General features: G+C 43.3%; 1 long non-coding RNA gene across 1 annotated transcript in view; it reads right to left on the bottom strand.

Annotated features, from left to right (window-relative positions):
• Positions 1-16103: 16103 nt before the first annotated feature.
• LOC132427214 (uncharacterized) overlaps positions 16104-23460 on the bottom strand; it is a 425972-nt gene continuing 418615 nt past the window's right edge. The window contains exon 7 of the long non-coding RNA XR_009519846.1: positions 16104-17038. This is a non-coding gene — a long non-coding RNA (uncharacterized lncRNA). The remainder of the gene's footprint in view (positions 17039-23460) is intronic.

Below are 23460 nucleotides of genomic sequence, written 5' to 3'. Positions count from 1 at the left end.
GACCACAGGGTGAAGAAGCTTATATCAAATATGTGCATTAGAAAGACCAATTTTTATGTAAAAGGGAGCTCAGCTCCAACTCTGAGGTACACCATTCCAGGCTGAGCCAACCTCATGACAAGCGGCTTCTACATAATAATGCAGTAAGAGCTCACTTTTCTGAACATTTCCTAAGTGCCAGGCACTGTTCTCATCTCTTTACATGTGTTCATGTATTTAATGCTCACAACACCCCTATGGTGTGAGTGCTGTTGTCATCACCCTTTTCTAGATGGGCCGCGAGAGGCACGTAACACACATACGGTGACCGAGCTGGGAAGCGTCAGAGCAAGATCTCAAACTCAGGCAGTCTGGCTCAAGTGCCCAGACTCTGGGTCACTATCCTGTACTGTTGCAGCAGAGACTGAATGAATCATTTGGGAGGAAATGCCTACCCAGCGCTCAGAGCCCAGAAATTTCCAGAAGACTGACCGTGATAACAGCTCTTCATCAGTTCTCATTTAATGTCTGAAACCTCTGTCAATCAATATTATTTGCTCTTATTGTCTAAATGAGAAAAAGAAGCACCAGGATAACTCCCCCAGAATCAACCCCAGGCCCCGCGGACTCACTCCTCCTTGGGGGCTTGCCCAAGAGATGTGCCTTGGAGAAGCAGAGGCTGCAAAAACGGGTGAAGAAATAAGCGCTGCAGGTCAGATGTTCGGTCCACCCCATTCTCCCTAGAAATTCTTTCTGTGGCCTCATCTTCAAACCTGTAGCAAAGCACTGACAGGTATGACAGCTGCAAAGCCTGCCTTTCTCCGGAGTGGCCTCATTCCCCGAGTAGGCCTGGGAGATGATGGCTGGGCTGAATTTTCTCTCTTTCAACAAACTCACTCAGTGGCTCCAGGCCGGGCCTGGCCTTATTCCAGGAGCTGAACAAGACCAGCCCCCGCCTTCAGAAATGTAAGAGTTGAGCAGATATCAGCCACAGTCCTGCTGGCCCTGACATGTGGAGGTGTGGGCTGGTAGCCAGCGTGCAAGCTGTCCCTGCTTTGGGGGAGCAGGAGGGAGCGAGTGAGCGAGGCTTCCTGGAGGATCTGGGCCTTGAAGCTGGATCTCAGTGGCAGCCGAGGGGTGGGCTGAGGGGGCTCCTAAGAGGGAACCGACAGGCATGCGTTGCCCTCATGAGCACTGGAGCGACTCTGGTGGCTGGTGACTTCTCAGCCAAATGCCTGCCAAAGCAACCGACAGAAGTCACATTTTCACCTCAGTTCCTCGGCCCTTCAGCCTGGCACTCAACAGCTCTTTCTTGAGCTGATATGCATCTCATTAGTCAGTCAAGCTGAGGCAGCCAAGGCCAGGGCGCCCAGAATTAAAAAACTGCCACCACCACTTCTCGCTTGGCCAGTGAGAGGAGGCTGGGACACGGGCGGGTCTTTGTTCTCGGAGTTACGACTATGGAGCGCTTTGTCCATCGGCCACCAGAGGGCGACGGTAGTTCACGCATCCGGATATTCCTGTGGCGAAGGGGGTTGGGGGGCAGGGTGCCGCAACTGCCTGGGCGATCTGGGGAAGATGATAGGGACTCCCGCACCCTCAGAGCTTTTAAAAACCTTTAAGGGTGGGGGGTATTCCAATCTTAGAGAGCAGTCTAGTTTAAGAATGGCTCCTGAGGTACAAAAACACTTGACCTGGCAGAACACAAGAGAACTGGGTTCAGACCCCAGCTCTGATGCTCACAGACGGTGTTTACCCTCAGCCTTAGTTGCCTCATCTGTAAAATGGGGATAACACTGCTTGTCGTGCCTATCTTACCAAGCGGTCATGAGGTTTAAATGGGACAAAGGAAGTTAATGAGCTCTGAAGGATGGATTTGTGAAGGCAAGAGATTTTGATCAAAGCTGCTTTGTTCGTTGCCAGTATCCTTCCTGTCACGGGGAGGGAGGCGGAGCCCAAGGAGCCCATAGCGCAGGAGACCTCAAGGGCGAGGGAGGCGGGGCAGCTGGGAGAGGCTTGGTCATGGTTCACGGGTTCTGCCTGACCCTGACTCGCTGCGTTACCTAAGGCAAGTCTCTCGATCTGTACAGTGGGCAGATGGGATCTCTCTGTGCCCTACCAACTCTGCCTTTCCAGTAGCTCCCACCCTTCAGTGTCCCCTGAGCTGTTATGACATGGGAGGCAGTGGCAAGGAGAGAGAGATCGCTGATCCGGGGAGCTGGAGGGGAGGGGCTGAAGAGTAGTCCCGATGCACAGGGAACCTTGGGACTCTTTTTTTTGGGCGTAGATCTTCTCATCTATGGAATCGGCAGATTGGACTAGTTGATCTCTAACCATTGTCTCCCCCTAACCTGTCTCAATACATACACATAGAATCCACGTGGATACTAAAATTCCCTGATTCTGATTCCGTTAGAAAAACAAACAACAAGCAAACAAACACTTTGCCCTTGGACAGCTCCTGACCTCTACAGCACCCCTAACGTGCCCCAGCTACACGACGGCTGAAGCACATTACCATGTGCACGTGGCCCTTCCCCCCACTATCATCAGAGGTAAAATGATAGAACACTTAGTCCAACTAGACAATGGGCTAACAGGATGGCAGTGAGAACCACGGTCTGGTTGCCTTCCTGATGCTCCAGGGCCTGGATGCTAAGCTCCACCTTCAAGCTGTGGCCGTAGCTGCCCTTTGTCCAGTCTCTGGTGTCCTCGTCTCCAGCAGACTGAGGCTCTGCAGCTCCATGTTGGCACCTGGTCCTTTTGTGGCTCCAGTGGCCTGTGGAACATTGTTACCTTGTGTGGCCCATATTTCTTCAGTTTTATCTTCTAATGCTTTCCATTGATTTTTAAAAAATTTGTTACTTCATCTTTTTCTCTTTCATACTTTTTATTTTAATTGTGCATCTTGTAGTTCAAATGCACGCAGTTTATTTTTTTTCAGTTTATTTAATTTATTTATCTGTGGCTGCATAAGGCCTTTGTTGCTGCGCGGGCTTTCTCTAGTTGTGGCGAGCAGGAACTACTCTTCGTTGCGGTGGACGGGCCTCTCATTGCGGTGGCTTCTCTTGTTGCAGAGCACGGGCTCTAGGCGCATGGGCTTCAGTAGTTGTGGCTCGTGGGCTCTAGAGCGCAGGTTCAGTAGTTGTTGCACGTGGGCTTAGTTGCTCCGCGGCATGTGGGATCTTCTTGGACCAGGGCTCGAACCTGTGTCCCCTGCACTGGCAGGCGGATTCTTAACCACTGGGGAAGTCCCTCCATTGATTTTTAAATTCCAGTGCAAATTTAAAGCAAACTGAAGTTTATAGAGTGTAGGAAAGGAGAATCCATCTAAAAAGTCCCCACTTGGAACTGGGATTACTTCCCCCCTCTCCTCCCAAGATCTGCATTTCTACCCTCTCCCTCCTCTTTGCTCCATACAGGTACAGTTCCTCCCAGTTTCAAACAAGCCTTCCTTTGCGGCTGTGCTTATATCAGGATAGTCTGGCTTCCCTCTTCCCTAGCTGTGACACCAGCATTAACCTCCTCTAGGGTCCTTTCTAAAATGAAGACTGGATCCCATCACTCTCTTGCCTAAAGGGTGGCTCCTATTTGCGTTCAGCCAGCATCACTATCCTTAGGCTGTTGCCACTTAGAATAATAGCAAAGACTAACATTCATTGCACTTTCACTCTGCATAAGGCTCTTCACTAAGTGCTGTATGTATGCTATTCTATTTCATCCTCATAACCATCTTAAGAGGTGGGTCATATTATTATCCACATTTTGCAGATGGGAGAATTGAGGCACTGAGAAGTGACCCAGGCCCAAGGTCACTTAGTTAGGAAGCGATGGTGCTGAGATTTGAATCCTGTTTGCAAAGGCTACCCCTTATCACAGTACAATCCACCTCATCATTTTGAGAAGCTTTCTGAGATTACTCCTAAGGGACAGAATTCAAAGTTCCTTCATCTTTGCCTCCAGGTTTTCTTATTATGGTCCTCCTTGAAAGACACTTTGCTGTGTGCCTCTCTGCTCCGTTACTAGATTGGAAACAACTCAAGCATGAGATCAAGGCAAAGATACTCAGAAAACATTGGTTAAATTGAATCCTCCTCTGTTCCAATAGTTGCCCGGTATCGCATACCTCTTTTTCTTACCCTCTTCCTCATCCTCTCTGCATTTGGACTCTGTGTATACCTCTGCCCATCACGGCCAAGTCTCCAGGGACAGACATCCTTGTGGCCATGTACAGCATCACGCCTGGACTCTGCTGTTGCCCCTTCTCCTTGCCAAAGCTCTCCCCCCTCGTGGTCTCCAGCATGCTGCCCACGGCTGGTCATTTTGCCTCTGCCAGCTTCTCTTCTGTCTCCATCCACAGCCCTCCCACCCCAGGCAGGGAGCTGTCCCCAGCTTTGCCCCCATCCCCATTACATGATCCACCCGCAGCCCATACTGGGGGACATAGAAGCCGTTCCATAAACAGGAGCTGGATGAATATTTAAAGGGAAGTAGTAAGTAGTATATTAACAACTTACATTGATGTTGTAATGATCCGCAGTGAAATATTCCTTCACCTATTTGCGAAATTATCATTCCAAACCACGGAATACATTAGGTTTTATGATCTACTTGCTTCTTTGGGGAAATATAAATCTTGAAACATCATCTTCATATGACAGGGCAAAGAGTCCCCTGGGATACAAGATGTTTAAGAACAGTAACTGAGAATCAGAAATAGTTTGTGACTAATATTGGGGTTTTGTTTATGGGCACAAATAAATCCCAGGTCTAGGGCCGACCTGTACAAATCTGCCCGCGATGAAAACTCTGATCGCAAATGATGGAATGGGGAAACAATCTGAATTTAAAGAGGTGACTGGGGGGCAGGGTTGCAGTGTTTAGGAGCTAATATTTTCTGACCATAAATTTGTATTCTGTTCAAACATTCATAGTCACCAACTAAACTAAATACGATAGAAACTAGGAATTTATATCGATGGTCTACAGCCACCCAGGTTTGTAAGTAGGTCATATGAAATGATGCAGTTCTTTTTTCTAGGATCGTCAAAAAAGGCCCCCTCACCCTTCTTTCACTGTTCAGGTGAGGAGCTATCGGTGATACCTGACACGAGAGGGGCAGAGGAAGACATATTGGCATTTGGGGGTCTGCGTGACTGGAAGGTGGGTGGGGGGTCCTCTTGGGGGGCACTGCTTGGGAGTGAGAAGACCCATGTTTGCTTCCCACTTGTTAGCCTTGGTCAGGCCTCTTCCTTGTTTAAAACCCATCACATATGATACTATACATAGAAAACCCTAAAGACTCCACACAAAAACTACTAGAACTGATAAACGAATTCATCAAGGCAGCAGGATACAAGATTAACATACAGAAATTGGTTGCATTTCTTTACACCAACAATGAAATATCAGAAAGGGAATGTTAAAAAAAATACCTTTTAAAATCAAACCCCCCAAAATAAAATACTTAGGAATAAGCCTGACCAAGGAAGTAAAAGACTTATACACTGAGAACTATAAAACATTAATAAAGGAAATTGAAGATGATTCAAAGAAATGGAAAGATATCCATGCTCTTGGATTGGAAGAATTAATATTGTTAAAATGGCCATACTACCCAAAGCAATCTACAGAATTAATGCAATCCCTATCAAATTACTCATGACATTTTTCACAGAATTAGAATAAACAATCCTAAAATTCATATGGAACCATAAAAGACCCAGAATTGCCAAAGCAATCCTGAAGAAAAATAACAAAGCAGGAGGCATAAACCTCCCAGGCTTCAGACAATACTACAAAGCTACAGTAATCAAAACAGCAATGGTATTGGCACAAAAACAGACATGGATCAATGGAACAGCATAGAGAGCCCAGAAATAAACACACACCCATGGTCAATTAATCTTTGACAAAGGAAGCAAGAGAGTCCTCTTCAGCAAGTGGTATTGGGAAAGTTGGACAGCCTCATGTAAATCAGTGAAGTTAGAACACACCCTCACACCATGCACAAAAATAAACTCAAAATGGCCTAAAGACTAAAATATAAGACATAACACCATAAAACTCCTAGAAGAGATCATAGGCAAAACATTCTCTAACATAAATCGTATCAATATTTTCTTAGGTCAGTCTCTGCAGGCAGTAGAAATAAGAAAAATAAGCAAATGGGACCTAATCAAACTTACAAGCTTTTGCACAGCAAAGGAAACCATAAACAAAATGAAAAGACAACCTATGGGCTGGGAGAAAATATTTGCAAATGATGTGACTGACAAGGGCTTAATTTCCAAAATATACAAACAGCTCATACAACTCAACAACAAAAAAACAAACCAATCAAAAAATGGGTAGAAGACCTAAACGGAGATTTCTCCAAAGAAGAAATACAGATGGCCAATAGGCACATGAAAAGATGCTCAACATCACTAATTATTAGAGAAACGCAAATCAAAACCAAAATGAAGTACCACCTCACACTGGTCAGAATGGCCATCACTAAGAGGTCTACAAGTAACAAATGCTGGAGAAGGTGTGGAGAAAAGGGAACTCTCCTACACTGTTGGTGGGAATGTAAGTTGGTGCAGCCACTGTGGAAAACAGTATGGAGGCGCCTCAGAAAACTAAAAATAGAATTACCATATAGTCCAGCAATCCCAGTCCTGGGCATATATCCAGATAAAACTGTAATTCAAAAAACCCCTTGCACCCCTATGTTCATAGCAGCACTATTCACAATAGCCATGACATGGAAACAACCTAAATGTCCATTGACAGATGAATGGATAAAGAAAATGTGGTACATATATATATATACTGACACAATGGAATACTACTCAGCCATAAAAAAGAATGAAATAATGCCATTTGCAGCAACATGGATGCAACTAGAGATGATCATACTTAGTGAATTAAGTCAGAAAGAGAAAGACAAATACCATATGATATCACTTATATGTGGAATCTAAAATATGACACAAATGAACGTATTTATGAAACAGAAACAGACTTATGGACATAGAGAACAGACTGGTGGTTGCCAAGGGGGAGGGGGTTGGGGGAGGGATGGAGTGAGAGGTTGGGGTCAGCAGACGTAAGCTATTATATATAGAATGGATAAACAACAAGGTCCTACTGTATAGCACAGAGAACCATATTCAGTATCTTATGATAAATAATAATGGAAAAGAATATAAAAAAGAATGTATATATGTATAACTGAATCACTTTGCTGTATAGCAGAAATTAACACAACATTGTAAATCAACTATACTTCAATTTTAAAAAATTGATTTAAAAAAAACCTATCACAGACTCTCCATGGCTTCTAGAACAAAGTCCAACCCTCAGAATCCTTAGTCTGGCTTATAAAACCTCTGTGATTTGACGCTGCCCCTCTCTCTAGGCTCATTTCCCATCACACCAGGCTTTGTGAACTCAGTGCATGCTCTCTACTTCTTGGTCCCTCAACCTGCAATGTCTGCCCAGATGTCTATCCTTTTGAGCCATTTGGTAAACAACTGCTGATTTTTAAAAACACCATGAAGGTTATCTTGTCCCTGAAGCCTTCTCAAAGATAGTTTCTCCTCCTCCAACTTTCTAGTAAACCCTGAACACTGCCCTCTCCCTCTGTCTGGTGACCTCCTGGTACACAGAATGATAGAATATATTTCCCTGCCTCACTGGTTTTGGACTTGGCCAAGGGACTCGTTTAGACCAGTGACATGTGAATGGAAGAGCCGAGGCCTTAAGAGGCAATGTCTTTTTTATATTCTCTAGTGCTTCTTTGACTTTCCACATGAAGAATGTGTCTTTGGCAGCTACTGTTCCAAGGAGACTACGGAATCATGTGGAGCAAATCTGAACCCAGCTCCGAGTGAGGGCAGCAGGCGCGCAGCACTTGGTGGGGGTGTGCTGGGGGTGGGGAGCTGCCTTCTGGGGAATGGTGGAGGAAGGCGGGGCCCTCTTGGGACAGAGGGCAGGTAGGTTTTTGCTTGATGCTAGACTGGGAGGAAAAATCTGTTCAATTGTGATTTTAAACAGATTGTGTTTACTTAAGAAAGTAATTAGCTGTGGACATTTCTTTGCAAATGGCTTGAAACCGTGTCTTTACTCACTTAAGCAGATGTTTGCAGGTAAAGAGAGTTTTATCTTTAATATGAATTCACCAAATATACTGAGTGTCCACCAGGTGCCAGGCGGACTAGAGAATGGATTTGGGCACGGAGTGGTGAATGGATGAAGAGAAACACAAAAATGAATAAATAGAGGTCATCAATTTCAATGAGCTTATTATCTACTTTAATGTTTTCCCATATTTGCTTTATCTACTTCTTAAATTTTTTTTTCAAAACTATTAGAAAGTAATTCCAGGCATCATAACTCTTCATCCCTATGTATTGTAGCACAACTCTCCTAAGAACAACATACTCCTATATCACCATATACCATTATTACTAAGAAAATTAATAATAATCCTCTAATATCATCTAACATCAAGTCTACATTCAAATGTCTCTAAAATGGATTTTATAGCTGTTTTGTTTTAATTTACTCTGTGGTGGTGGTGGTGGTTTTTTGGAATTACCTGGAGTAAAAGCAACATCTGATTAGTGTAGTAATTGGCATTTCTGTTCATCACACAGCATTTGCTTGCACTGCAGGGTCCTCTGTGAAAGGAAGTCACCAGACTTTGCAGGGCTTGCCCTGCACGCTCTTATTAAGTAACGTCAATTACTGAGGCTTATGAGGAGAGCTGGCCCCTTTCCAATTCTTCTTTCCAACTGTACCTAGGAAGACCTTAGGCTTGTATCTCCTGGACCATGGAATATCCACTCAGGGAGGATGAATGGGCTGCAGCAAAGTAGGTTCTTTGACCCCTTCTGCAGTTGCCAGTGTCAAACTGATACCATTCAATTTGGCAAACATTTATTAAGTGTCTACCATGCACTGGCCCTTTCACACGTATTACACTGTTAAATGTTCATAGAACTCTGCAGAGCAGTATAGTGGTTACGAGTCTCAGCTCAGAAACCCAGGTGTACAAGAAATATTATTATTCTTTATTTCCTTTAAATCAACTTTGGACTCTTGGAGTTCTTTTACCATGATTATTTTACCTTTCTGCTTCAGTTATCACTGGGGTCTTCCTTCGCTGCCCTCTTTCCTCCTTCCCTCTCTCAACCGTTCTCTCTTCTTCCTCTCTTTGCCCCTGGCTCTGCCTTCCTCCACCTCCCCACCTCACCCCTTCTGCCCTCCTCTTCCCTCCCTCATCCCTTCCTCCTCCTTTTCCTTCCCGTCTGTCTTCTCAACCACACTGAGCTCCTTGGGGATGGGACCATGGTCCATAGTCATGACAGTAAATTCCCATTTATTGAGTGCTCACTGCATACCAGGCACACAGATGCCTCTAATTAGCCCTCACCTAATCCTGTGAAGCAAGTTTATTGGTTATGATGCCTTAGGCTGTAAGTAAAAAGAAATTCAACCAACAGTGGCATGAACCATGAGGACACTTATCCTCTCCTTAACAGGGTGTCTGTAGGAGGATGTCATCTTAGTTCAGAAGGCGGCATCAGGACTCCAGCCTGCTCTGCCATCCTTCCTTGGGCTTATTCCTTCATGATCTCATGATGGCTATTGGGTCTCACTTCCATGTTCAAAGGCAGGAAGCAGGGCAGAGGCCATGGTTGTGAGAGCCTTTACTTTCTTGTGCTTTTGTTTTGCGAGACAATGGCTTTCCCAGGAGCTCACCTGAAAACTTGCCCCTCTCAACTCACTGCCCTAAAGAGTTATATGGCCACTCCTACCACAAGGAAACTGAGTGGTTAGCATTTTTAGCCTCTGCGGTGGTGAGAAGAGAGGAAGGAGTTAGGAATGGCCTTTGGGCAGCCATTTAACAGCGTCTGCCTCATTACTGGCCTCACTTTTACAAAAGAAAAACTGGGCACAGTACTTGACTAAAGGTCCCATTGCTAATAAGTGACCAAGGATTTGAACCCACATTTCTTTGATTCAAGTTCACAAAAGTTTTTCAGAAAGCAATTCTTATTGACAGAGGGTACTCTACAAGGCACATAACTCTGTCACCACCCCGCTGCATACATCTATTCAAAATCTCTGAGTTCTTACTGTGTGCCAACCCTGGGCTGAACACCAGGGGGCCAGAGATGAATGAGGACGACACAGGCCAGTGAGTTCATTAACAGATGATTCCAGTACAGAGTGGTAAGTGCTCCAGAGAGCAGATGAACAGAAGCACGAACAGCTAAGGCTCAGAAGTGTACCCTGACCGATATCACCAGTTAGAAGGTGGCAGAGCAGAGACTCAAAACCTAAGCCGACTAATTACCGAGCCAGAACTCTGCCTCCCTCCCCCTGCGACGTCAGCCGTGCAGTGAGTAACTCTGACACTTAAGCGAGAAGTGGTCCCCAGGTCAGTGCAGGTGGTTTCTCAATGGTGGTGATTCTTCTCATAGCACTCCACAAAAACCATGACGAGAGCTTAAAGAAAACAAAAGCACTGAAAGAAAGTAAAAGCATCTCCAGAATAATTGCCCCTGAAAACCTACTGTATTGGTCAACTCTGGCTGCCATAGCAAAGTACCACAGACTGCGTGGCTTAAACAACAGACATTTTTTTCTCACAGTTCTGGAGGCTGGAAGTCCATAATCAAGGTGCCAGCAGGGCTGGTTTATGGTGAGACCTCTCTTCCTGGCTTGCAGGCAGCCACCCCTATCACTATGTTCTCACATGGCCTTTCCTGTGTGCACACTCAAGGCGCTGGGGGGGAAGGAAGGAAGGGAGGGAGGGAGGGAGGGAGGAAAGAAGGGAGGAAAGATAGAAAGAGAGAGGGAGAGCTCTCTAGTGTCTCTTCCTCTTTTTATAAGGACACCAATCCTATTGGATTGGGTCCCCACTGTTATGGCCTCATATAACCTTAATTACCTCCTTAAAGGCCCTACTTCCAAGTACAGTCACAGTGGGGCTTAGGCTTCAGCATGTGGATTTTGGGAGAACACAATTCAGTCCATAAGACCTGTTCAGTGTTTTTACTGAAAAACAAAAGTTTTGGTCCCATCTAAATTGGCTCAGCACAGAGTAGACAGCCATTTGGATCATCCACATCCTACTTATTTTCTTCAATGCTGACCATTTCTTCTCCCCTTAATTGAGTTTCCACTTGGCTATGTCTGCAGACCCAGTGAAAGGAAGTGCCAACTTATCACAGCTTGGAGAAAAAAACCCAGATCAGTCCTCAGTTTCTTCCTGAAGTCCCCTCCTTGAATCCTCCTACTGTAGAAGCTGAAAATACCAGATACTCACTGCCCCATATCCTTTGCACCAAGCTGGACCATGACCCCGGCTCAGCCAGGATGACCCATCACTTTGAACTGCAAGCTATGAAGCAGAGAAGGGGGGACCCCACAGAAGCCATTCTGGCAAGGGACTGGCCGATCTGGTGGCTACATCTGAATCTAACATCAGAAGGCTGACCATGTAAACTGTGGCGTGTGGGTCCATGACACCAGCAGTGGAGTCTCCACCAGGCCAGTTCTGCAGTTGCATGGCCTCCCTGGTGGGGTTTGGGCCCTCTCATAAACTCTGTGTGCTACCCAGTGTCCTATAACAAATTCCTTGTCTGTGTAAATTAGAGTAAATTTCTGTCACTTGCAACTAAGAAGTCTGGTTGATGCCTGCCTGACATTGGAAGGAGTAGTCTTACTACTAGCTTCCTACTAAGCACAAAAGATGCTGCTAACTTCCTTTTTAAAAAAATAAACTTCTTATTTTAGAATGATTTTAGACATACAGAAAAACTGCAAAGATAGCAAAGAGAGTTCTTGTATATTTCATACCCAGTTTCCTTTATTATTATTATTATTTTTTTTTTTTTTGCGGTATGCGGGCCTCTTACTGTTGTGGCCTCTCCCGTTGTGGAGCACAGGCTCCGGACGCGCAGGCTCAGCGGTCATGGCTCACGGGCCCAGCCGCTCCGCGGCATGTGGGATCCTCCCGGACCGGGGCACGAACCCGCGTCCCCTGCATCGGCAGGTGGACTCTCAACCACTGTGCCACCAGGGAAGCCCAATAAACCACTATTGATACATTATTATTAACTTAAGTCCATTAAGTTAAGTCCATTAATAATCTTAATTATTTAGACTTCCTTAGTTTTTACCCATTTAAACCAGGGTCCATTTTCTGTTCCAGGATCCCATCCAGGATACATTGTATTTGGTCACCATGTCTCCTTAGGCTCCTCGTGGCTGTGACAGTTTCTCAGACTTTCCTTGTTTGTTTGTTTTTTTTAAATTTGTAGTTTAAAAAGATTGAGATGTAATTGACATATTACATTGTAGTGTCCCTGTTTTTGATGATCAGTTTTGAGGAGTACTAGTCAGGTGTTTTGTAGAATGTCTTTCTATTGAAATTTGTCTGATATATTTTTTCTTGATTAGACTGAGGTTATGGGTTTTGGGGAGGAAGGCCGTAGAAGCGAATTGCCAATCTCATCACATCATATCAAGGGTACATACTAGCAACATGACTTATCACTGTTGATGTTGCCCTTGATCAGTCGGTTGAGGTAGTGTTTCTCAGATTTGTCCACTGTCAAGTTACTCTTTTTCTCCTTTTTCATACTGTACCCTTTGGAAAGAAGTAACTATGCGAGGCCCCAAAATTACCAAGGAGGGAGTTACATTCCACCTCTTAAGGGTGGGATATCTACATAAATTATTTGGAATTCTTCTACATGGGTAATTTGTCTATTCTATTTTCCCCCATTCATTTATTTATTCAATCATTTATTTATATCAGTATGGACTCATGGGTATTTGTTTTGTATTTTGGGTTATGATCCAATACTACTTTATTTTGTTGCTCCTATGTCCCATTGACATACCCCCCATTGATGTGGGTTTTTAAATTTTTTTTAGCAATTTCTTACTTTTGGGCATTACAAGAAGCTCTAGGCTCACCTTGTATACTTCCTGCACCATTCTAGGCTCAGCCATTTCCCTGTGAACGCTTTCTTTTACTGGAGTATGGTATTAGAAACCAAGAGTTGGTGCTAGGTTTGCTTTTTGCTACTGAGTCATTGTGGCCATTTTGTAGCCCCTTTCAGGTGAGAAGGCAAGGAAATATATGTGTGTACACAAACCTATGTATATACACAAATCTATAAATATTTCTTTGTGTTAACCATCTGTATCTATATTAAGTTAAACATGAATTCATACTGATATCTCCAACCACATCACCACATTGATCATTCTAAGCCATCTCCCTTTGCTTATGTGAAAACTCCCACTCCAACAAGGAGACACCTGGCTCCACCATCTGCCATCCATACTCACTTGTTCAGTTCCAGTGGTTTCAGAATTGTTAACCCGCCCACCCATGGTAACAACTTTGTCAACTAGAGTGAAGTGCTTGTGTGCCTTTAGTTTTGTAGACTCTACTGATTTCCAGAGTTACCGAGGGTGGCACCTTTTTCTCCCACCCCTTTCAGTGAGGTTGTTTCATACATTTGTAAAAAATTCCCTTTTCTCCCTGGTAGGCAGATTTCAGTCCATGTAGAGTCAGCCTCAGACAGTCTCTGGGACCCTTTCTTTCTACTGACTTCCCTTCCTCTCTTCCACCCTTCTGCCCTCTTCTTAGACCCTGGTTTCATCCTGCTCCCCTTTACCTGGTGTGGGCCAAGAAGTAAACATTTGGTTTCTATCTTGAAGGAACAAAGGTGTGTTCTTACAATTGGTGGTGATGCTCCATAGACCTCTAGGGGATGAGATCCATTGTCCCAGGTCCTCCAGGGGAGAGAAACTAGAAAACAAGAACGTTCTCTAATGTTCATACACACTCTGATTGCATTACTTCAGTATGCTCTTATGCTAACTTAACTGCCATCCACAGACAGGAGGATGGAAAGGAAGACAGGGGGCGAACAGGGTCAGAGGACACCATCCTGCCACCTGGAGGACTGTGAGGACAGGCTGCAAGGCTGGGTGGGAATCAGCCATGCCAGAGCCATGCCACAGTTCTACATGATATAGATTTCCAAAATCAAATCATTCATGGAAACATTCACCTTTAAACATTTTGTCCTTTAAATGTCTCTATTAGGTTTATTTTTTATAAGTCATCAGAGTATTGGAATACTCTGAAAAATCACTCACTCCTCCTTAAAAGGTGATCTAACTAAATTCTCATAGTTATAATAGTCCTTGTGGCTCTCGGGTAGTGGTGGTGGGGGAGATGTGGGAGGCTAAAGTGTGAAGTGACATCCTTATCAGTTCTGTCCCTGGGGATGAGAAGAGAGCCTGACAACTCTTGCCTTTGATAAACACCTTTCTTATTCTAATTACACCTTTCCCTAAAGTAACTTTTCCAGCTTCCCCCCTCACCCCACTCCTTACATCCCTGTATAAAAGAAGCCTATTCAGACAGCTTGTGAACAATGCTGCTTCAGGATGGTTTAATCGGGGAAGGGAAACCTGTAGAGGGTCTTATCTGGGGTGAGTGTCTCAAGCAACTAAGATTATCTCCCTGTCACCTTGTGACCCATCTTCTTCATGCCACCTTTTAATTTTGGTAGCAATTATGGTGTATATGGATAATGCCCATTAGCATATTCATGTCATCTCTTCATATTTATTGTCTGCACAACTCATTAATCTTCATCTACTTTGTGTGCTTGACAGCTCAATCTATTTTGCAATCTCTGGGAAGCAGCCATAGCCCCCCCAAAGCTTTTGTTTTCCTGTAAATAAACTGTGTAGGGGACCAGAGGACAATGGTGCATCCCGTGGTGATTGACACCAGCCACGGCTACTAATCAGGATGGGACTTCACTGCCAGCTGAGTCGAGTGCATCATGGGGCCATTGTTCCAATGCTGCCAGGGCAAGAACACACACAGCCAGTCACCTTCACAAGATGGGCTGATTGTTCTTCAAGATTAGACCGAGTTGCCTTATTATCTGTCCCAGACAACAAGGCATCTCACCCAAACAGACGCATTTGCAGGAATGGCCAGTACACTGGCCAGATTTGAATTGCTAATGTATAATCTGCCCCGCACAGATGTGCAATGAATATTTGGATGTTGTTTTGCCCGTCAGTCTAGCGGGCTGAATTGATGAGGTGATGAGTATTCAATGATGGGTCCTGGACGTTGGCCAACAGCAGAGTTTGAGCACTTGAGCTGAAGATAATCAGATTACCCCCCAAAGTGCCTCTGCAGTAATTCAGCGGCAAATTCTGTTACTGAGGCTATTTGGTGGAAAGTTCTTTTTTCCTTTTTGGTGCAATTAGATGTTTTGTTATGCTTTTCAGACTTGGGACAGTTATAGAAGTTGCCTTTATTGTGTCCTTACTTGCCAACTGTTAGGGCTGTGAGTAATGTGGAACTGACTGCCTGGGTTTGAATTGGCCATTTTTGAGTGTATTTTCTTAAGCTCGTTTTGCCTCAGTTTTCTCATCTGTTAAAATGGGTTGAAAAATTCTATCAGCCATATAGAGCTGCCATGAGGGCCCAGTGAATTGATATCCATAGAATAAGTCCTAGAACATTGCCTGGCTCATAGTAAGTGTTCAACAAATATTAACTATAAACATATTATTGGTCACTTGCTTTCTCTTGAGATTACTGTGGTCCAATAGGTTGGATACACTGGAAATAAAATTAAACCACCTTTGTTATCTCAGGATGTCTCCTGGCCTTCACCATGCTACTCTGCCTAGTACGTTTAGAATTGTATGGAACATTTCCCACACTTATTTGACCATGCAAGCCTTTTCTCTGGAGCATCTTTCACACCTTATTTTGCCTAGAACATAGCACAGGAAAATCTACCTAGAAGATGATAACACAACAGTTGCAAAGGTTTGAAAGAAAAACGTGATTCAGGAATTTTATATATGATCAAGCTATTCATATGTGAAGGCAATGGGAATTAATTATGCAAATACATGTATTATTTCTGAGAAAATGTTACTCAACGTGTGTCCATAGGAAGAGGATGACGGCTCTGAAGGAGGAACTCAAGAACAGCAGCCAACAACTTGTAGGAAGCAGTGAGACCAGTTGATTGTATTGAAATAAGTCTAAACAACTGCAACAAGTATCTTGTCAAAACTGACATCAAAAGATTAAAACATTTGAAAGAAATTATTATACTGAAATAATGGGCTATTGGCATACATCAATGCAGATCAAAAGAATGAAGAAGGGGGAAGGAAAAGCAAGTGTCTTTTTAAGAAAAAGAAAAGGTAGAAAGGATACACTTCTGTTTAATAAAGGTATAGTAAGAACCACCAGTCATCTTTAACAAAGACTTAAAAAAATCTAATAAATCATTAAAGGCCAATACTCTTAGATATGAGGAAAAAACCCCTTAAATCCAACGTTTCTCTGCTTATTAGACAAACAAAAATAAAATGAAATATTCAGAAATTAAAATATGAGTAAAATATAATTATTCAAATGTGAACATAAAGAAAGTCAGGTCTGGCAACATTAATATCAAGCAATGCACAGCTATACAAGTCAAAGAGTATGAAACTGTTAATTGCATTCCTTTATCTCCAGGCCCTTGGACAAGGAAGGTTGTAAATAGATATTAGCAAGATGTATTGTGGAAGTGGAAGTAATGGGCAAAATGTACATGGGAAGGGATGGCTTGTGTGCCAGGGCCCCTGGAGTGTAAGATCATTTTTTAACTAGAGAGAACACCTATTTTATCTTCCCAACTCACCTTCTGGGATCTGCTTCCTCCTCCTTCCTCTGTACACCCTGAACTCCTTTCTCCCAGCTATGATTCCTGCTGCTGTGTGATCCTGGATCCTACCCACAGTTGATGGGAGCCAACCTGAGCCCGGCAAACCACAGTACCTTGCCTCCTGACTTGCTTCCTTACTTTCAGGGAAGGCACCTGAACCAAGAAGGTGATGTCTTCAATGATGTCTTTTTTAACACTGAAGAAGAAGGCTGGTTCCTCTTTGATGATGGAAAAGTAAGATGGAGGTTCTCGGCTGCTATTGGTGGTCATGTTTCCTACCATGAGAAAGAAACTAGTCTATAATGAAAGACAGTGACGTCATATATTTAAAAAAATAGTTTCCTAGTGGCATGTGAATTTCTGGTTCCATTTGAACCTCAGGCCTAGCTATATACCTGCACTTCCCCTGTTTCAGTTATGTAATTTTTCCTTGAATCATCTATCCCTGTAGCTTCCTAAAAATTTCCCTTTTCTGCATTAGCTACAATTGGGTTTCTGTCACTTGCAACCAAAAGAGTTCTGGCTAATACAGTTACCTTGTTAAAGTTTTAAAATAGTGGTATGTCCTGACATATGATATTGTATTAGTCTACTGAACTGAAGTGTTAAGTTAGGTTTCCAGGTCCCACAATGAAAGGGAGCATACAATTAAGCTGAAAGCAAGCTGGACAACATGGTAATTTGGTTTGAAAATAAACGTCACCAGTTAGTGATTTTTTTTTTGAAAATTACTAATATTTTTGGTGTACTGCTAGGCAGTTTTGCAACCTTTTCATATGTCTACGTTTTTCTGATTTTTTCCTTGTTTTTTTTTTTTTTTTTTGCGGTACGCGGGCCTCTCACTGTTGTGGCCTCTCCCATTGCGGAGCACAGGCTCCGGACGCGCAGGCTCAGCGGCCATGGCTCACGGGCCTAGCTGCTCCGCGGCATGTGGGATCTTCCTGGACTGGGGCACGAACCCGTGTTCCCTGCATCGGCAGGTGGTCTCTCAACCACTGCACCACCAGGGAAGCCCATATTTTTTCCTTGTTTTTGCTTTTTAAAATTTTAAATATTTACTTTCAGAATTTAAAGTCAATTATTTTTCTGCTAGGTTGCTTGTAGTAGCAAACAGTTGGAGCAATCATAATATATAATAATTAGGGATTAATTAGAACAGACAATACTTCCTAAATAGGGCAATAGTTGGTAACACAAATGTCTAAAAGTACACTGTAAGAACATAAGTGACCAATAAGATTATTTATGCTTTCTTTTATGTTTGAATTTTTTTATCTTATGAGAAAAATCAGCTTATGGTGTATCAGAAAATACAAGCAAACAAAAGAAAAATTTAATGCCTACGGCTTAATCACACCCACCTGGGGACAACCAATGTTATCACCTTGGCCTATATTCTATTAGAAACTTTTATAATTACATATATATATAAATATTCTCACATTTATTCATTTAGAAAACCTTTTCTATAAAAATGGGACTACATCACTTGTGCTTTTTTAAAAAACAACTCAATGAGGTATAATTTGCATGCAATAACATGCACTCATTTTAAGCATACATTTGATTTGTTCTGACAAATTTATACACCCTTATAACCACCACCATAATAAAGATATAGGACATTTCCATCATGTCAAAAAGTTCCTTTGTGCCCTTTCCTAGGCAATCTCTCTCTCTCCCTGGGCCACAGGCAAACAGTGATCAGCTTTCTGTCACTACAGATTAGCTTTGCTTTTTCTTTCCTTAAGGTTTCACATCCATGGAATCACACAATATGAACTCTTTTGTGTCTGACTTCTTTCACTCAGCATGTTTTTGAGATTCATCCACATCATTGTGCTTATCAGCATTTCATTCCTTTTTATTGCTGAGAAGTATCCCATCGTATGAATGTACCACAATTTGTTTATCCATTCACCTGTTGATGGACACTTAGATTTTCAGTTTTTGACTATTAATGGAAAAAGATGCTATGAATATTTGAATAAGTCTTTGTTTAGATATATGTTTCCACTTACTTTAGGCAAAATATCTAGAAGTGGAATTGCTGGGTCGTGTGGTAAGTGTCACATATAATTTTGTAAGAAACTATCAAACTGTTTTTCAAAGAGTTTATTCCATTTTCCATTCCTATCAGCAACGTGTGAGAATTCCAGGTGCTCCACAGTCTCACCAACATTTTTACTGAGTCTTTCATTTTATGGGTATGCACTGATACCTCATTGTAGTTTTAATTTGCATTTCTTTAATGACCAGTGATGTTGAACATCTTATCATGTGCTTATTGGCCACTTGTATAGCTTCTGTGAAATGGCCATTCAAATCTCTGCCCATTAAAAAATGTGGGTTGTTTGTTCTCTTACTATTGAGTTGTAAGACTTCTTTACATATCCTGGATGCAGGTCTTTACCAGATATATTAAATATTTTCTCCCAGGCTGTGACTTACTTGTTCTTTATTTTTTTTTAAAAAGATCACTGTCCTTTGAAGAGCAGTTTTTAATTTTGATGAAATCAACTTACCAATTTTCCCCTTTATGCTTTTTGTGTCCTATCAAAGAAATCTTTGCCTACCCCTGAGGTTATGGAGATTTTCTTCCATTTTCTTTTCTAACTTCTGCAGTCTAGCTTTTACATTTAGGCCTATGATACACTTCAAGTTCATTTTTGTATATAGTGTGACGTAAAGGTTGAGGTTCTTTTTTTTTCATACAGATACCCAATTGTTCTAGCGCCATTTCTTGAAAAGACTATCTTTTCCCCATTCAATTACCTCGGCACCTTTGGCAAGAATCAACTGCCCACATATGTGCAGATTTATTTTAGAACTCTATTCTGTTGGACTGATCTATTTGTGCATCCTTCCTTCAGTACCACACCGTCCTGACTGCTGGGAAACCTGATATTGAGTTACACAATCCACAAACTGAGAGGGAAATACTACTTGTTGGGGTTGCTTAAACATTCTGTCCATCCCCCCATGGTGTGACTTTCCCTGGCGAAGGCAGACTTCCAATGCTACTCTTACTGGGATCCCAACAGACAGGGGCAATTCATCCTGACCTGTGAAAGATGGCCTTCATCCCTAAGAAGCTCATGGCATTCTACAGTTTACACATCAGCTTCACATCCTCTGTCTCACTCATATACTGATTCAGTCCTCTCACTAACTCTCTTCACAACCTCCCTATGGGGTGGGCTACTTAGAACCTGATTATACCCATTTTATAGATAAGGAAACCTAGACTTTAGAATTATCACCATGACACCTTCTCAATAGTTGTGGAACCCTGAAATTCTAGTTTAAGTAACACAGAAAAGCAAAGGCCGATCTGACTTCATCAACTTAGCAGTCTGCTCTAATTCTGCCTGTAAATTTCTTGGGTGAGTGGCAGGTCACAAAGGTAAGTCACACCTGTGCTACACCTGTGCCCTCCCCCCCCAAACCCCCAACGCACACAGACACACACACATACATATACACACACATACATACACACAACCCCTGAGAGACTTCTAGGCTATATTTGTCTCAAATGACTTAAGTGGCTAGCCTAGTGACAGTGCTTCCTACAACACAGTTCAGCATTTGCTTGTGGTCCTGATTCTGGGTAACAAGACCAGTTAACCCTTACTGTGAGCTCCGCGCAATCCCCAGTCCGCTGGACAAGGACACAGTGCTGGCTCTAGCAGCCCCTTGGCTCGGAGGCAGTGTGGTAAAATCGCTCCCTATCTCCCCTGCCAAGGGTTGCTGTTTAATCAGAGGACAGTTGTCACTGAGAAAGCTCCCCACCCCTCAGCTAGCAGGCAGGAGAGCACTGGTGTCTGGGTGGTGGCACCCTCACAGGCTGTTGGGGACAGAGCTGCAGGGGACTGAGGTTAGGAATGAAGCAGTAAGAAGTTCAAAGGAAGTAGCAGGATATAAGGGGTTTTGGACAAAGTAGAGGTGGCGTGAGGGGCTTCAGAATGAAGTTAGAAGAGGGCTGCAATTGTCCCTCTGTGTGACCTCAGGCAGGTCCCTTTCTCTTTTTGGGCCTGTTTTCCCATCTGTGTAATAGTAAATTAGGTTGCGTGATATCTGGGGTCCTAGTAAGCTCTGAGTCTACTTGATTCAGGGAGTTGGAAATGCAAAGAAAGGTCACAGGACAGTTAGTGATGTTGGCAGAGGTGGACAGAGAAGCGCTGATGGTCATGAACAGTGATGGGGGATGAGCAGAGAGTAGGGCAGTGGAGTGTCCAGGTGCCTCATTTTCTTTATGGAAGGAGAAGACAGTAAAAGTGAAACTGGCATACTGGGCCCGTTAGAAGGTGGTGAGGCATTTACTGATGAGGCATCTGTAGTACAACTGAAAGAACTGTTGACTTGGTCCAGGGCTTCCTGGCTGTAAGCCTCAGCTTTTCAACAGTACGCATAGCTACAATAATTGCCTGGAAAGATGCTGTGAAGGGCAAATGATACAACCTGGAAAGGGCTTTGCCAACTCTAAAGGCTGGCCGAATAGGGCTTCAGTATCATTAGTCATTAGATCCTTTCCAAACAGGAAGAACCGCCAATACTGCTCCCCGTCAGCTGAGTGAGTGGATGTTTTCTAAGTACATGCCTCCAGCCCCACCTCCATCTCGTGTGTGTGTGTGTGTGTGTGTGTGTGTGTGTGTGTGTGTGTGTGTGTGTGTGTGTGTGTGTGTGTGTGTGTGTAATCTGAGCTAACTGGTGATCCATGGAAGGCAGTGAAGGGTCAGGGGTTGCATCCATGTGCACAGGTGAGTGAGCTGACACAGGAAAACAGTGACCTCTTTGAAAGAAGAGTGCATGGGAAAGAAGCTTCCATCTCCAGCTCACCCATCCTTGGATGGGGGTGGGGACGTGACAGTATTTTCTGGTGAGGATTTTTTCAAACACCCAACTCTTAAAACCTTTTGAGTTACAACAGCTTGCATTTCTGCTTTGTGCAAGGAAATGACCCTGATAACTCCACTAGGACTTTGAATGACCCGATGTCTGCAACAGTGAGGGCAGGTGGCATGGCCTCCAAGCTGCAGTTCTCACGGGGTTGGGATAGGGCAATGGGGTGCGTGTGGGACATCAGCACCTCTTTTAGGGTCAGAGCACTAATTTGAAGACAGAAAAGTGTCCTGTCCCCCAGCTTTGATTTGACTCAAAGAATGCTATATTTATGTTGAATTTCATAAAGTATTGAAGGACGTGTGATATTTATGATTGTCAAAGGGGAACTGGCTGAGAAATTCTGGTATGTGCCATCCTGGATGGGTCAGGTAATCATGGGTTGAATCCTGGTTCACTCACTTTTCAATTGTGCCCTTGAGCAAGTCTTTCATTTCTCTGAGCCTCTTTGTGTATAAAATGAGAGACAATCATACCCACCTCACAAAACTGCTCTGAAGATGAAAAGGGAAAATGAATAACAAAGTCTTTCTAAACCTGAGGACCTGAACAGGTGTGCCTGCAGTGGGGTAGAGGACTTTTGACTGAATACACACACAAGGAGCTTGGTCAGGGTGGAGGCAGACTGAAGAACGGTAAAGTGGTTGGACTTTGGAATCAAAGCCTTGAGATGCTGCCCATCCGTCCAGGCTGTGTGACACAGGCAACTGCTTAACCACACTCATCTCGAAAGGGAAGAGTACCAACACCTCATAGAACTGTTAGGATGAAATGAGTTGTCTGATATGTGTCTCATGGCCCACAGTTAAGTGCCAGAAGAATTACTACTGTTAAGATCCTGGACAGTTCACTTCAGTCTTCCATGCTTCTATTTCTCCTAACTTCACCTTAGTTCTGTAAGCTGTGAATACCTCCTATGGGCAAAGCTCCATCCTAGGTCCAAGATGCACCAGAGGCTGGAAGCTCAGGCAGGGCTTTGCATCCTTTCCAGATCTGTGGTCTTACTGTCACCTGCTGGGACCTCAGACAATGAAGGGAAGTTAAACTTAAAGCCCATAAACCCAGGTAGCCCATTTTGGAGGGATCTGCATAAAAATAGTCAAATAGGCAAAAGTTTTAGTGCTTGGAATGGGTAAGCATCAGTTATGGCTCAGCACATGACTGAGTCTGTCTGTCCTAAACCCAGTGGTCAGAGCCATCAGGCCTTTCTGGAAAGGCTGCAGTTCCCTGAGAAATACATGCACCAAGCCACAAAAGATGGGATGAGCTACTTTACTGGATGGTAAGCTTTCACGACGCCAAAGGAAAGAGAACTCAACTGAACTTTTCATTCCATAAAAGACTCAATAAACCTGACACTCTCGTTTTAGTGAACCCCTTACTGGTACAGTCATTTCATTTCATTAAAATGCTCCTGCAAGAATGCAATCTTTCTAAATGTAATGAAATGTTAATGAATACTAAGTCTGACAACATTAAATTTGGTAGTGATTTAAACATTAATAAAATAAAATAAAATACTCCTGTGGTATATACTGACGTGATAAATCACAACCTGAAACTTCATGCTCTAAAGAACCCCAAAGAACAATATAGTAGTGCAGCACGAAACCACACGGAACTTCGAGAGCTAATTTTTGATAACCCTAAATTGCAAAATAGCTAGTATTTATATAGCCCATACTATATGCCAACTACTATTTTTAGTACTTTACATATATTATGGTAATCCATCACAACCACCCTATGAGGAAAGTACAAGAGTAGTTACTCCACTTTACAGATGAAGAAG

This window comes from Delphinus delphis, chromosome 6 (genome assembly GCF_949987515.2).
Source record: "Delphinus delphis chromosome 6, mDelDel1.2, whole genome shotgun sequence".
Lineage (NCBI taxonomy): Eukaryota > Metazoa > Chordata > Mammalia > Artiodactyla > Delphinidae > Delphinus > Delphinus delphis.
The sequence above is the reverse complement of the archived record's forward strand: the minus strand, read 5'-3'. Positions and strand labels throughout refer to the sequence as shown.